Source organism: Triticum aestivum, chromosome 1A (genome assembly GCF_018294505.1).
Source record: "Triticum aestivum cultivar Chinese Spring chromosome 1A, IWGSC CS RefSeq v2.1, whole genome shotgun sequence".
NCBI classification, from domain to species: domain Eukaryota; kingdom Viridiplantae; phylum Streptophyta; class Magnoliopsida; order Poales; family Poaceae; genus Triticum; species Triticum aestivum.
This window is the reverse complement of record NC_057794.1, coordinates 157,080,130-157,096,168: the sequence shown is the minus strand read 5'-3', so window position 1 is coordinate 157,096,168 and position 16,039 is coordinate 157,080,130.

The window sequence follows — 16,039 nt, the reverse complement described above, 5'->3', positions numbered from 1 at the left end:
CTTGCATCGGAATCATGATGAGTGGTACCACTTTGGGTGGTTGCCACCATTACTTCCTCGTTGATACTTGCATTGTGCATGACCCTACCTTCTTATGAGGGTTATGCCGGTGGGAGTAGATAGGATGCTAAGTAGTGCTACGCAAAAGGGACGGGTATATGCATGGTGATGGAGACAAAGTATTTTCAAAAGACTTTTCGAAAACCCCGTCGGGTGCCACTTATGCCCGAGGGAGATGATGAGATGGGTAACCACTTGATGACGAAGTGGTGTACCGAGGCAAGGTGTGTGTTGTTTTCGAAAACGGATTAGATTTAAGATTTGTCGACTGTCCCAACCTTACATGCGCAACCACTCTACCCTTATATGGGAAAGGGCATTATTGATTACCTAGGCCGATACTAGCTTGGAGCCCGCATTACTAGTGACGGGGGAGAGTTTGGTGCTCTCTCTCGGGACGGGGTCGTGCCAGGTAGGGCGGCCATGACTGTTTTCACAGGGCACCGGATACACCGTTGTGTCCCCTCTCGGATGTTACGATCTCGAGTGAGTCTCGTATGATGTACATCGTGAGGATACGGAACAACGAGTGGACTCCTTGTTAGTGTCGTCTAGGGAAAGATAGTGATCGGGTGCTTACCCCGGGTACTTGAGGTACCGCGGGTCGTGGATGACACGGAAGTTCCCCGGATCTTGTGGGTAAAGTGTGCAACCTCTGCAGAGTGTAAAACTATTCGAATAGCCGTGTCCACGGTCAAGGACAGTTGGGTACCGCTCTTAGGCTACGTCCACATGTTTACAAACCAGTGTGTGTGTTTGGATAAGTGGGAAGAACTACTTGGGTCAAGTCAAAGGACTTGACATGATTGAGTTGGGTTGATGCCCACTCTATTTATGTTGATATCTGTAACCTGTCCTCATGGTTAATTGAATTCTCCTGATGCATGTCTTACAAGTTGTTGAACATGTCATTGCACTCAAAACTAGCTTTCCGCAAAAATTTACCTATATCATGCATTGTTGTACCTTGAACCAAAACATGGGTTGCTTGCGAGTACATTCAAAGTACTCATTGGCTTGCCACTGGTTATTTAATTGGCCAGGCATGGAAGAACAGGAGTTCGAAGAAGAGTTCTTTGGAGACGAACATGCGAACTAGGACGTTTCCCAGTCAGAATGCCTGTAGGGTTAAGGCAGATGGCATGGGTTCTACTTATCGACGAAGATTTCCGCTGCTTGTGTTTCATTTGATGTTCAGCCCTTAAGGCTTTATCAATGTAAGACTTGACCATAATGGTCATAATTTGTGTAAGACGGTATGTATGGATGTAAGACTCTTGTTATTCAGCTTCTGTGTGTTCAGTGAGCATTGATCTCTGGGATCACTGTACACGTGCATTCGGTGATCTCGACTTATGAGTCGGGGTCCCCACAGAGCTGGTATCAGAGCCATCCTGACTGTAGGAAGCCTTAGTTAGCATGGGCGTTAGTTAGCTTGAGACCATCTAAACTTCTCTTCTTTTCTAAAGCTTACCCAACCCAAGATATATTTCCCTTATTGACCTCTCCCATTCAACCTTTGTAGATGGCTGCCGTACCTGAAGACTTCCTGACCACAGGATTTCCCGTGCTTCTCGAGGATAGCCTCAAGAAGTGCCAGTTTCACCGAGCCCCCATTTTCACCTACCATGAGCATTGGATCAATGACACCGAGACGGAGTATCATGTGGAAGTGATCGTGAAGGCCAATGACTCTCCAACAAGCTGGTTCTTCGAGGGACCCCAGATGGCAACACTGGTTCTTGCCGTCGAGACGGCAACCCTCAAGGCACTCACCCGCCTCCGAGACCTTCTTCCAGAGATGGCAGACGAGTTGGCAACCCGCTTCTTGCCTTATCGGAAGGAAGGTGAGGATGAGAGCAGTGCACCAGCTCCACCATTAGAAGAAGGACTTCCACTCCGATTCCAGACCTACTTCAGCCTTTGTGCCGATAGTTTGGCACAACACTTGGCCTCTGAATCAATGGAACTCCGAAAGGAACTTCATGAGACCAAGGCACTTCTTCTCCAAGCACAAGGAAGACGGATAGGATCAAGAAGGAAGGTGCTCCCCCTGGACAACCCGCAATCGCATACAGAGGCGGAAGACCCCCAAAGGATGGAGAACCACCACAGCAACACCGCATGAGCGCAAGGAATACCGCAAGCTCTTCGCACCACCGGCAAAGCAACGCCGTGTTGAGCTCCTCCACTCCCCCACCCCTTCAAGTGAAGAGGAAAGTCAGGCCACCGATGATGAGGAGGAAGACCCAGAAGAGCCAGACTACGCGACCGAGCATTCCACCACTTAGGCATCATTCGCAACCCGGATATGCCCGTTAGTAACCCCTACGGTAGGATAGGTCGTGTACCCCTATGCGAAGTCGAGTCCTTGTAATGGTTCATATGAAACCATGTAGTATTGTGTTTGCTTTTGATGTGTTTGATGGACGTCGTACTTTCCTTCGGGAACTTGTAAGCGACTACATCACCCATTTGGATTTTAATGAATGTGTTTGGCCTTTTGGCCCTTGCATGAAAACAATTAGTGTCATACCAACCCCCTTACTAGGCGTCCCATCTATATTGCTTTCCCCATCTTTCCCAATCATGAGACCTTGACCGCTCCAACAGGATGCCTGTTGTAACTCGTACTGGTACCTCTACCCAGCAGCAAGAAGCCGGAGAAGGAGCCAGTCAGGACCAAACCCAAGGACAAGCTCCACCACCGCCACCACCTCCAAACATGGACATGGCTCAGCTTCTCCAAGCCTTCCGAGAGGAACGCCAAGCCAACACTGCAGCCCTCCAGATGATTGCTCAAGCTGTCAATCGCCAGCCGGTGGGAAACGGCAATGGACGTTCCACGTTGGTGGAGTTCAAGAAGCATGCACCACCCACCTTCATCGAGACTGCTGAACCCCTGGATGCAGACGACTGGGTCCGCACCATTGAGGATCTGTTGGAACTAGTCGGATGCACTGAGGACCGTGAGAAGGTGGCATATGCTGCTCACTGTCTCGGGGGAACTGCTAGAGCTTGGTGGGATGGATTCAAGGCCATGCATGCTGAGCAAAACATCACTTGGAATGACTTCAAGGCAGAATTCCGCAAGGCCCACATTCCTTCCGGAATCATGGCCATCAAGAAGCGTGAGTTCCGAGCCCTGAAGCAAGGTAGTAGCACTGTCAAGGAGTACATGCAGAAGTTCAGTGTTCTCTCAAGGTATGCCCCTGAAGATGTCAGCACTGATGCTGCCAAAAGGGAGCGCTTCATGGAAGGCCTTAACCAGACTCTGCAGTACTCGCTTGTTGTGTGTGACTGCCCGACCTTTCCTGATCTGGTGAACAAGGCACTCATGCTTGAGGACAAGCGACGTGCTTTGGATGATACCCGTAAGCGCAAGATGATCAGCAAGGGTAGCTCCAGCAACCAGAAGCCTCGCCCGTGGCAGCCAGCCCCGGTCAAGCCAACCTATCAGCAGCCAAGAGCTCCTGCACCCCGCACCAACTATCCACCTCAGCAGTATGCCAACCCCAGGCCAGCTTACAACAACCCCAATAACAATGCCGGCAAGAGCAGCAACCCCAACCAAGTCACTTGCTTTGGATGTGGTCAGCCAGGACACTACTCCAAGAATTGCCCCAACAAGAAGCCCGACGCCCCGCGCCCCAATGCGCAGAACCCAGGACAAGGCCGTGGAATGCCACCAAGGAACCAAGCTCCCCGCAACCCGCCCAACAACGGCAAGGGTCGTGTGAATCATGTCACTGCAGAAGAAGCCCAGGAAGACCCGGACGTCGTGCTGGGTACGTTCCTTGTCAACTCAGCACCTGCAACTGTCTTGTTTGATTCTGGAGCCACGCATTCATTTGTCACCCAAAAGTTTGCATTAAAAAGTGGCATGACCCCTACACCCCTGAATAACCCTATGGTGGTACAAACCCCCGGGGCAGAGATGAGAGCCAAGATAGGATGTAAAGGAGTCAGGATTGTCATTAATGGGGTAGACTTCCAAGCAGACCTTATCATCTTAAGATCGCAAGGCTTGGATGTGATCTTAGGAATGGATTGGCTCATCAAGCACCAAGGCTTGTTAGATTGTGCCAACCGGACCGTCACTGTGACCAATGACCAAGGAGTCGAAGTTAAATTTGCCTCCAACCCCTCCTCTGCTCAAGCCAACCAAGTCAACTGTCTGTCAGAAGTTGGATTGGAGCAAGTGCCGGTAGTATGCGAATACCCCGATGTCTTTCCTGATGAGCTACCGGGAATGCCTCCTGACCGAGACATTGAGTTCATCATCGAGCTCATGCCCGGAGCAGGACCCATCTATAAGAAGCCTTATAGAATGGGATCGGAAGAGTTAGCAGAATTGAAGAAGCAACTGGAAGAGCAGTTGAGGAAGGGATTTATCCGCCCTAGTGCCTCCCCTTGGGGATCACCTGTTCTGTTTGTGGCAAAGAAGGACGGTACCATCCGCTTATGCATTGACTACCGCTCCCTCAATGAAGTTACAATCAAGAACAAGTATCCACTTCCCAAGATTGAAGATCTGTTTGATCAACTCAATGGGGCCAAGGTGTTCTCCAAGATTGACCTCAGATCTGGGTACTACCAGCTGAAAATCAGACCCCAAGATATTCCGAAGACGGCATTTGTAACCAGATATGGCCTGTATGAGTGCACGGTCATGTCCTTTGGATTGACCAATGCCCCAGCTTACTTCATGTATCTCATGAATAAGGTCTTCATGGAATATTTGGACAAGTTTGTCGTTGTCTTCATTGATGACATTCTTGTCTTCTCGAAGACGGAAGAAGAGCACGAGCAACACTTGAGGATGGTCCTAGACAAGCTTCGAGAGCACCAACTGTATGCCAAGTTCAGCAAGTGCGAATTTTGGCTGCGTGAAGTTGGATTCTTGGGTCATGTTTTGACCGAAGAAGGATTGTCGGTCGATCCCACTAAGATTGAAGCCGTGACTGAATGGCAATCCCCAAGCAATGTGAAGGAAGTCAGAAGCTTCCTCGGACTCGCGGGATATTACCGCAAGTTCGTTGAAGGATTCTCAAGCATTGCCCGACCCATGACTCAGCTCTTGAAGAAGGACAAGAAGTTTGAATGGACGCCGAAGTGTGAAGAGAGCTTCCAGGAGCTGAAGAAGAGACTGACCACCGCCCCAGTTCTGGCCACACCAGATATACACAAGGAGTTTGTGATATATTGTGATGCGTCAAGAACCGGACTGGGAGGTGTTCTGATGCAAGAGGGCAGAGTCGTAGCTTACCTTTCAAGGCAACTACGGCCTCATGAAGAGAACTATGCTACTCATGACCTTGAGTTGGCAGCTGTAGTTCATGCCCTGAAAACATGGCGACATTACCTCCTAGGGAAGCGGTGTGAGATATACACGGATCACAAAAGTCTGAAGTATATTTTCACTCAGAAGGAATTGAACATGAGGCAGAGAAGGTGGCTAGAGTTGATCAAGGATTATGACCTCAGTGTTCAATACCACCCTGGGAAGGCTAATGTGGTAGCAGATGCATTAAGCAGGAAGGCTTGTTCCTTGAATGCTATGCTTAAGGAAAGGCTACCCGCCTTGTATGAAGAACTTGAAAGCTTCGGGTTGGAACTGGTTGCACCAGGATTCTTAGCCAACCTTGAAGTCAAGCCTACCCTGATGGATGATATTAAGGAAGCTCAGAAGGGACACGAAAGTATTGAAGGCATCAAGAGGAAGATCAAGGCAGGCAAGGCCCCAGGATTCTCAGAGGATGAGCAAGGAATTGTGTGGTTTGGGAATCGCATTTGCGTACCCAACAAGATTGAGCTCAAGAATTTGATCTTGCAAGAAGCTCATGACACCCCGTATTCCATCCACCCCGGAGGAACCAAGATGTATCAAGACCTGAAGGAAAGATTCTGGTGGCATGGCATGAAGAGAGAGATAGCCACTTTCGTCGCTAAGTGTGACATATGCCAAAGGGTCAAAGCTGAACATCAGCGACCTGCTGGATTGTTACAAGCCTCTCAAGGTGCCTGAATGGAAATGGGATAAAGTCGGAATGGACTTCATCACTGGATTACCCAGGTCAAATAAGGGACATGACTCCATCTGGGTCATAGTCGACCATTTGACCAAAGTAGCCCATTTCATTCCTGTCAAAACGACTTACAAGGGAAACCAGCTAGCCAGCCTCTACATCAACAGAATCGTAAGCCTTCATGGTGTTCCCAAGGAGATTGTGTCAGACCGAGGAACCCAGTTTACCTCAAGGTTCTGGAAGAAGTTCCAAGAGACCATGGGGACCAAGTTGTCCTTCAGCACTGCTTTCCACCCACAGACCGGAGGTCAGACAGAACGAGTGAATCAGATACTCGAAGACATGCTCCGAGCCTGTGTCTTAGCATATGGAGCTAGGTGGGAAGATTGCCTCCTTTTCGCCGAGTTCTCCTACAACAACAGTTATCAGTCAAGCCTCCAGATGGCACCATTTGAGGTGTTGTATGGACGCAAGTGCCGCACACCCCTCAATTGGTCAGAAACCGGAGAAGGACTAGTCTTTGGGCCCGATATCCTCCGTGAAGCAGAAGAGCAAGTCCAGCTTGTCAGAGAGCGTTTGAAGACTGCCAAGTCAAGGCAGAAGAGCTACGTTGACTCACGTCGGAGAGACATGACCTTCCGAGTTGGAGACCATGTCTATCTCCGGGTCACACCTCTCAAGGGAACCCAGCGTTTCCATGTCAAAGGAAAGCTCGCCCCAAGATACATCGGCCCCTTCAAGATCACTGACCGACGAGGAGAAGTGGCTTACCAGTTGGAACTGCCACCTGAACTATCCGATGTGCACAACGTATTCCACGTGTCACAACTCCGGAAGTGTCTCCAAGTCCCAGACAAGCCTAATCTTTACAAGGACGTCGATCACCAAGCCATTGACCTTCAGCCTGATTTGACTTACCGTGAGAGGCACATCTGCATTTTGGATGAGGCTGAAGCGACGCACTCGAAGCCGCACCATCAAGTACTTCAAGGTCCAGTGGAGCAACCACACTGAAGCAGAAGCAACCTGGGAACGTGAAGACTACCTTAGATCTGAGTTTCCGTATCTCTTTAAAGCCTAGTTTAGGAATCTCGGGGACGAGATTCTTGTAAGGGGGTAGGTCTGTCACACCCTGCATTTTGTAACATGTCTTTTGCATTAATAAAGCAAGAAAAGTCGGGCCAACAAAAACTTTTGCATTATTTTGCTTTTATTTTGGAGTTGGTTTTCTCTCTGTGATTTTTCAAGTGCTCTTTAAAGTCAACTACTCCACCTTCTGTACTTCATCTCCTTGCCCCAAACTTCTGCCCAATGATCATGCCATGTGTATAGTACAATATAGTATTTCTTACAAAATAATTGGCCAATAGTATTTTCAAAAATTAGTTTTCCAAAACCCCTGGATTGAGGTTTGCACTGCAAGTACCTGATTTGGGGTATGAAAAATATTTCAAAAGGTATATATGAAACCTATTAGATATAGGATTCCCATAAACCCCAAAAATATAATTTTAAAAGTTATTTTCCTATTTTATTTAAAAGCTTTTTCTAAAGGCCAGAAATGGTCTTTAATAGGGAAAAATTATTTTATTATTTTAAAAATATTTGACAAAAATCAGGGAAACTCAGTGGGTATATATTTCCCATATATAAGAGTTTCAACACATGGTCATGTTCAAAATATTGGACAAAACCTCCCAAAACCATTTCTGCCCATTTCAAGGATTTGAAATATTTCTATAGGAAATATTTCCATAAAAATCCAAGAAAAATCCAGCAAGTCACAAATGCATATTGTGATGATCTTGCAAAGCCTCACTTCAATCAAGGTCATTTTGGTCCACCAAAATGCCCCATAACCCTTTCTGTTCAGAACCTAATTTGAGCAAGTTTGTACTACCAACTTTCTCCCCTTAACCCCAACTTTTGTGAGCATGTTCACATGACCAAATGAGGCCACTACACCAAGTAGTGCATCAAGGAGAAGTGTTATGCTCAACTAGATCTACACAAGTCTATTTCTGCTCATTTCTAGGGTTTACAAAAGTTGCATTGGCAACTTTGCCCAAATAAGCTCCAAATTGGTGAGAGGCCCTAATTATATGTGTCATTTCACCCTGCGGAGTCTCATGGCAATTGGAAATCATTTGCTTGCCAAAACCTTTATCAAACACCTTCTGCCACTTTTCAAAAATCACCATTTTGACCACTAAAACTATTCTCGTTGAGCTCAACTTTTTACCACAGCTCCTCCTAGTCCCCTTTCACCTCCAGTAACAATGGAAAATCCACAGCTCCATTATTGGATGGGTGAAACCACCTCTTTCTCTCTCTGGACAGCCCATTTCTCCCTCTTCTTCTACCTCTCTCCTCTCCTACTGGCCATCCAGAGCATCCAATGCCTCTCCCTACTTCTTTACTCCACCCTTGAGCAACTGGACACGGTTGGCCGCGCCCACAAGGCATAGAAAATGCCATGCCGGCCATTTGGGCACTCTGGAGCGCGCTACAGTGCGCTCCCGTACTGTAGCCGCCCCATTCCATCCACCTCCGGCCACCTCGGGCCTCCCCCGCGCGCCTGCCGATGCGCCTCGGCGTCCGCAACACGCTACGCGGTCGGCCCCCTCCTCTCTCCTCCTCCACGCGCCTCCGCGCTAGCAAACACCGGCCGCCCGAGCGCGCCAATGGCGCGGCTCACACGCGCGCACCTATGACCTCTCCCCACTCCCTCTCTATCTCTCCCGATGTAGTCGATGCCCAAGAACACCCCAGACACCACACCCTCTTACCCCGAGCCCTGCAGCGACGAGCAGGAGCCCGCCAGCGCATGGGTCCATGGCACCTCGCCGCTCGCCTACTTAAAGGCCTCCCCGCGCCCTCCTCTCCTCACCACTCGCTCTCTCACTCCCCTAAACATCCCCCTGCGCCCCCAGTTCCTCTCCATAACCGCCCGAGCTCGAGATCGAGCTCGAGCTCCGCTGCTTCGGCTCACCGGAGTTCGCGAGGTACAGGCCTCCCCCGCTCCTCCTCTGCCTCGATCTGGAACCCCTGCAGCCCTCTGATCCTTTCCCCCTTGTTTCCCCTCTCTGTAGCTGCCGGAAACGGCTAGAACCGTCGACGCCCGAAGCCCCTCCGCCACGTGACCTCGTCGCCGGTGAACCAGGCCACCCCGGCGACCGGTTCCACCTCCACCCGAACGGCGATGCCATGCTGAGTCCGTCCCTGCCCTTGTCCAAGCTCGCCGTGCCCTGCATCGTCGCCGTTGAGCTCGCCGCCCTCTCTGACCCAGGGTTGACGACAACGGCCATGGGGCCCGTCCGTCAGCCTCACGTCCTGATGCCTAGGCCCCGCCCGTTAGGTTCAAACCTGGCGCACGTGTGCACCAGTGCGCTGGGCCGCCTCTCTGGCTGGGCCTTCTGCCCTGCGGCTGTTCTGGCCCAGCAGGCACGGAGCCCTTTTTCCTTTTCTTTTTCTGTCACTTTTCCAAATATTCCACAGGACAAAATATATGTCCAAATAAATTAATTCCAATTCCTAAATTCCTAAAATATTGCAACCTATTTAATGGTGCAACTTTCATTCAAATCCAACAACCTTTTCTTCACTGTAAATATTTAAATGTGATTTTAAGCATTTAAATATGCCCTTGTAAATCCATTTCTCCTATTCTGCTACTCCAAATCCAAAACAAGGAATTTTCCCCTTCTTAGTTTTCACCCTAGTATTTAACAAAAATGAGTTGACATTTTTCTGAGCACTTTGGTTTTTCTGTTTTATTATTGCCTTATTTTTCTCGTTATTATTTTGCGACGATAGATTGCGTTGCTGACGAAGGAGTTAGACCAGAAGACTTTGAAGACCCAGAAGACTTTGTTGAGCCAGGCAAGCAGCCCTTTGACCATGTCTATGAAACCCTTTTTATGCATTTCATATAGCACTTTTATTGTTGCATCGGAATCATGATGAGATGGTGACCACTTGGGGTGGTTTGCCTCCATTGCTTTTCTCATTGACACTTGCATGATGCATGACCCTACCTTTCTATGAGGGTTATGCCCGTGGGAGTAGATAGGATGCTAAAGTAGTGCTACGCAAAAAGGGACGGGAATATGCATAGTGATGGAGACAAAGTATTTTCAAAGGACTTTTCGAAAACCCCGTCGGGTGCCACTTATGCCCGAGGGAGATGATGAGTTGGGTAGCCACTTGATGATGAAGTGGTGTACCGAGGCAAGTGTGTGTGTTGTTTTCAAAAAAACGAATTGGTTTAAGTTGCGACCGTTATTCCAACCTTACATGCGCAACCACTCTACCCTTATATGGGAAAGGGCATTATTGATTACCTAGGCCGATACTAGCTTGGAGCCCGCATTACTAGTGACGGGGGAGAGTTGGTGCTTTCTCTCGAGACGGGGTCGTGCCAGGTAGGGCGGCCATGACTATTTTCATAGGGCACCGGATACACCGTTGTGTCCCCTCTCGGATGTTATGATCTCGAGTGAGTCTCGTATGATGTACATCATGAGGATACAGAACAACGAGTGGACTCCTTGTTAGTGTCGTCTAGGGAAAGATAGTGATCGGGTGCTTACCTCGGGTACTTGAGGTACCGCGGGTCGTGGATGACACGGAAGTTCCCCGGATCTTGTGGGTAAAGTGTGCAACCTCTGCAGAGTGTAAAACTATTCGAATAGCCGTGTCCACGGTCAAGGACAGTTGGGTAACCACTCTTGGGCTACGTCCACATGTTTACAAACCAGTGTGTGTGTTTGGATAAGTGGGAAGAACTACTTGGGTCAAGTCAAAGGACTTGACATGATTGAGTTGGGTTGATGCCCACTCTATTTATGTTGATATCTGTAACCTATCCTCATGGTTAATTGAATTCTCCTGATGCATGTCTTACAAGTTGTTGAACATGTCATTGCACTCAAAACTAGCTTTCCGCAAAAATTTACCTATATCATGCATTGTTGTACCTTGAACCAAAACATGGGTTGCTTGCGAGTACATTCAAAGTACTCATTGGCTTGCCACTGGTTATTTAATTGGCCAGGCATGGAAGAACAGGAGTTCGAAGAAGAGTTCTTTGGAGACGAACATGCGAACTAGGACGTTTCCCAGTCAGAATGCCTGTAGGGTTAAGGCAGATGGCATGGGTTCTAGTTATCGACGAAGATTTCCGCTGCTTGTGTTTCATTTGATGTTCAGCCCTTAAGGCTTTATCAATGTAAGACTTGACCATAATGGTCATAATTTGTGTAAGACGGTATGTATGGATGTAAGACTCTTGTTATTCAGCTTCTGTGTGTTCAGTGAGCATTGATCTCTGGGATCACTGTACACGTGCATTCAGTGATCTCGACTTATGAGACAGGGTCCCCACAGAGTGCTCTCGAAGCCGCATGGTGGCCACACTCGCCTTGATGGATGTCTTTGAGGATTGCTTGGCCTTGCTCTGGCTCCACACATCACTGGTGAACACCAGTGACACTGTGCCTTACGAGCTCTCTATTGACGATGGTGTACGCTGCTGCCCGGCGTTGTACTTGCCGAGCCGAGATCTCATCGGCTGGCAGCTCTTTGTTCACTATGAATTTGAGGATGGGCTGGGCCCATGAAGGTGCTGCGATTTCTGCAACAGCCAAGACTGCGACTTGGACGAGGGTGGCTGGGCCGAGAGGTGGCGGGTTGGAGTCGGCGGCCGCTTATTGTGTTGATGAAGTCCCCAGGTGGGTTGGCGCAGTCCCCGGGCCGGGCTCTGAAGTCTCCGGCTGACTACCACAGTCCCCGAGCCGGGTGCGACTGCCACGATTCCCGTGCTATCTGCCGGAATACTCGTGCCATCTGTGGGGGCTCTTGAGTCGGATCCGACTACTTTAGGAGGAGCTGGCACGAAGATGGAGTCTGACTTCGGTGATGGCTTGACGGACAGCTTGAGGAGGCGCTGGAGGGCGACGCCAGATGATATTGCCCGCGGGTGTGGCGTAGATGGGGCGATTCGCCCCGAACAGATCGGCGATAGCCGCGCCGTGCTGCTGGACCGTGCCAAGGCGGCTAGGCCCAGCCGCAGCCGGCGTTCCGCCCACAGTGTCTGACAGGCGTATCATGCTGGCCAGCTTTTTGGCGCCTTCGACTAGCTGAAGGCGGCGTGCCTCCAGCGTCTCGGCGTCGGCGTCTTCGGGAATGGGCGCGGCCAGGTCTTGTAGCACCGCGTTGAGCGGGTCATAATCAGCCCGGCCCGAGTGCTCGTCATGATCAATTACAAGCACTTCCGTGACGGTATTTCAGCCGCTCTCCGCGCGAGGAAGCGGTTCGTCATAGACCACCACGTTGGTGGGGAACGTGTCAAGTGACGCGGTGTCGGAGTCGACCAGCATCGGGTCAGTGGAGCCTACGGACTCCAAGTCCCTAGCTGGATCGCTAGCGACGTGGAGTTGATCGAGGAGGCCCGCAAGGAGGATATCGTGGCCGCCCGTGCCTGCATCGGATGCGGGCTCGTCGGAGAGGCGGACCTCGCCGACAAGATCGGTGAGGCAACTGGCCGTGCAAGCGATTTCAGCGCCATGCAGCGCATCGGCGCAGACTCCGTTTGGCGTGCCGGGCTAGCTGCACTCGCGAGGGAGAAAAAGGGTTCCCGTCCAGAATATGTCTCCGAATGATGGTGCACCAGGCCCCACGGTGGGCGCCAAATGTCGGGGGTTGGGTGCGACATATGCCAATGGATAGCTTATCATGGTGGGGGTGAGTAGAACGTCGTCGGTGCCTGGAAACGGGATGAGGCGTAGACATGAATGCCAGCGTACTTTACCCAGGTTCGGGGCTCTCCTAGGAGATAACACCCCTAGTCCTGCTCTGCGGGGTCTTCGCATGATCACTAAGGCAAAGTGATTACAAAGGCGCTCCTCGAGCTGTATCTGTGGGTAGGAGAAGGCAAGGCTAGCTCTCTCCTTTCTATAAGGTCTGGTCTAGTTCTAATGAATTGGAACCCTTTGCATGGGTGTACCGGGGGGGTTTATATAAGCCTACCCCCTAGGGGTACAATGGTAAATTGTATGGACTTAGGGCCCAACTGTCAGTCTCTTCGCCTGCGGGCCCTCCGGCCGACTACTGGGGCCCACCAATTGGTGGGCCCAACTGACTGGTCTGGTACGGAGCCGACAGGCCACACCCATAGCTGGCGGGTCCTGCCGGCTGCGGATTACTGTAGCCGTGCCTCTAATGACGCATGCTTGGTCATGGGGTCGTGGCTACAGGCCTGCCGCCTGGCTGGTGATTACTATAGCCACTCCCCGTGTCGTCTGGTTAATGGCGCGTGGGACCCATGGGAAGGGCAGGCCGACTTCCGCGGGCCGGCTCCCTATGGGTCCGACTAGCGGCGCCCTTGCCGTCTTCCGGACTCTCACTGACAGGTAGGGCCCGTCTTCCATGGATCGTACCGTCAGACCATTGTGGGTACAGGACTCCGCCCACTGTTGCTGACGTCAGGGATGGCATGGCCACAGTGTTGTGCCAGACGGAGATCTCCGCTGGTACAGTGCACTGTGCCCTGGCCATCCCCTGAAAAAGGGGAGGGAGTGGGCTTCACTATCGCCACTCCCTGTCCCATCCCCCCTGATGAGGGTATGGGTTTTGCTGGTGTCGTGGGCCAACTTCCCATGGTCGGCTTCTCCGGAAGTCACCAGTCAGAGTCGGCCTGTCTCGATCTCATTTCTAGGACTCGGACGCTTATGGGCAGATGACTGTTCCTCCAGCCGCCCTCCTGAAGTCGACTCTCTGTCCGTTGTCTTGAGGGGCGCAGTCAGCCCCGATGTCTTGAAAGGTTATGGGCCTCGGGTTAGCCTACCCGGGGCCCATTACTCCGACAAAAAGGAGCAAATATTAGAGACATATTCCGCACAACTCCAAAAGTCCTGAAACTTCACGGAAGTTATTTTCAGAATATATAAAAAATACTAAGCGCAAGAAGTACGAGAGGGGGCCACTCACCAGCCACGAGGGTGGGGGCGCGCCCTACCCCCTGGGCGCGCCCCCCTTCCTCGTGGGCCCCTGGTGGCCCTCCGATGTCCATCTTCTGCTATATGGTGTCTTTCGTTTAGGAAAAAATCATAAGTAAGCTTTCGGGACGAGACTCCACCGCCATGAGGCGGAACCAATCTAGGGTTCTTGCGGAGCTGTTCTGCCGGGGAAACTTCCCTCCGGGAGGGGGAAATCATCACCATCGTCATCACCAACGCTCCTCTCATCGGGAGGGGGCCAATCTCCATCAACATATTCACCAGCACCATCTCCTCTCAAACCCTAGTTCATCTCTTGTACCCAATTCTTGTCTCGAAGTTTGGGATTGGTACCTGTAGGTTGCTAGTAGTGTTGATTACTCCTTGTAGTTGATGCTAGTTGGTTTATTTGGTGGAAGATCATATGTTCAGATCCTATATGCATATTAATACCCCTCTGATTATGAACATGAATATGCTTTGTGAGTAGTTACGTTTGTTCCTGAGGACAAGGGAGAAGTCTTGCTATTAGTAGTCATGTGAATTTGGTATTCGTTCGATTTTTTGATGAGATGTATGTTGTATAGCCTCTAAAGGTGTTATGTGAACGTCAACTACATAACACTTCACCATTATTTGGGCCTAGAGGAAGGCATTTGGAAGTAATAAGTAGATGATGGGTTGCTAGAGTGACAGAAGCTTAAACCCTAGTTTATGCGTTGCTTCGTAAGGGGCTGATTTGGATCCATATGTTTCATGCTATGGTTAGGTTTACCTTAATACTTTTGTTGTAGTTGCGGATGCTTGCAATAGAGGTTAATCATAAGTGGGATGATTGTTCAAGTAAGGACAGCACCCAAGCACCGGTCCACCCACATGTCAAATTATCAAAGTACCGAACGCGAATCATATGAGCGTGATGAAAACTAGCTTGACGATATTCCCATGTGTCCTCGGGAGCGCTTTTCTCTATATAAGAGTTTGTCCAGGCTTGTCCTTTGCTACAAAAAGGGTTGGGCCACCTTGCTGCACTTTATTTACTTTTGTTACTTGTTGCTCGTTACAAATTATCTTATCACAAAACTATCTGTTACCACTCATTTCAGTACTTGCAGAGAATACCATGCTGAAAACCGCTTATCATTTCCTTCTGCTCCTCGTTGGGTTTGACACTCTTACTTATCGAAAGGACTACGATAGATCCCCTATACTTGTGGGTCATCAAGACTCTTCTGGCGCCATTGCCGGGGAGTGAAGCGCCTTTGGTAGGTAGAATTTGGTAAGGAAACATTTATATAGTGTGCTGAAATTTACTGTCAGTTGTTACTATGGAAAGTAATCCTCCGAGGGGCTTGTTCGGGGTATCTTCACCCCGACCAGTAGAGTAAAGAGTTGCTCCTCAACCTACTGAACCTATTGAAAATGAAATTCCTTATGAGTATCCTTCGGGTATGATAGAAAAACTGCTAGCTAATCCTTTTACAGGAGATGGAACAAAGCATCCTGATGAACACCTAATATATTGTAACATCCCAAATTTTCAATTTGGAATGTTATACATAGATCATCCATGCATATAATGTTTTATTGCTTTTCCATTCCGTAATCCTCTAAATCCTAAGCAGCTCAAGGACCCTCGGAGAGAGTTGGGGATTTCCCGATCTTCATATTTGATTCTTTTATCAAATAATGAAAAGAGGATTTGATTTTAATTATTTCTCTCCGAAAAATATTTCACATTAAAAAATTAAAGAGAGGAGATAATATGACTTCTCCAAAATAAATGAAATATTGGAGGAAAAATATTAAAATCGTTAAATTGATTTTTTTATTTGATTTTATTCAGATTTTATTTGCATTAGAAAAATTGCATGTTTTTAAAATTGCATTTTAGGGCCAAGAAAATGTTCACCCGGTTCTAAATATTTTATTTAGACGGTGAAAAATTGTTTT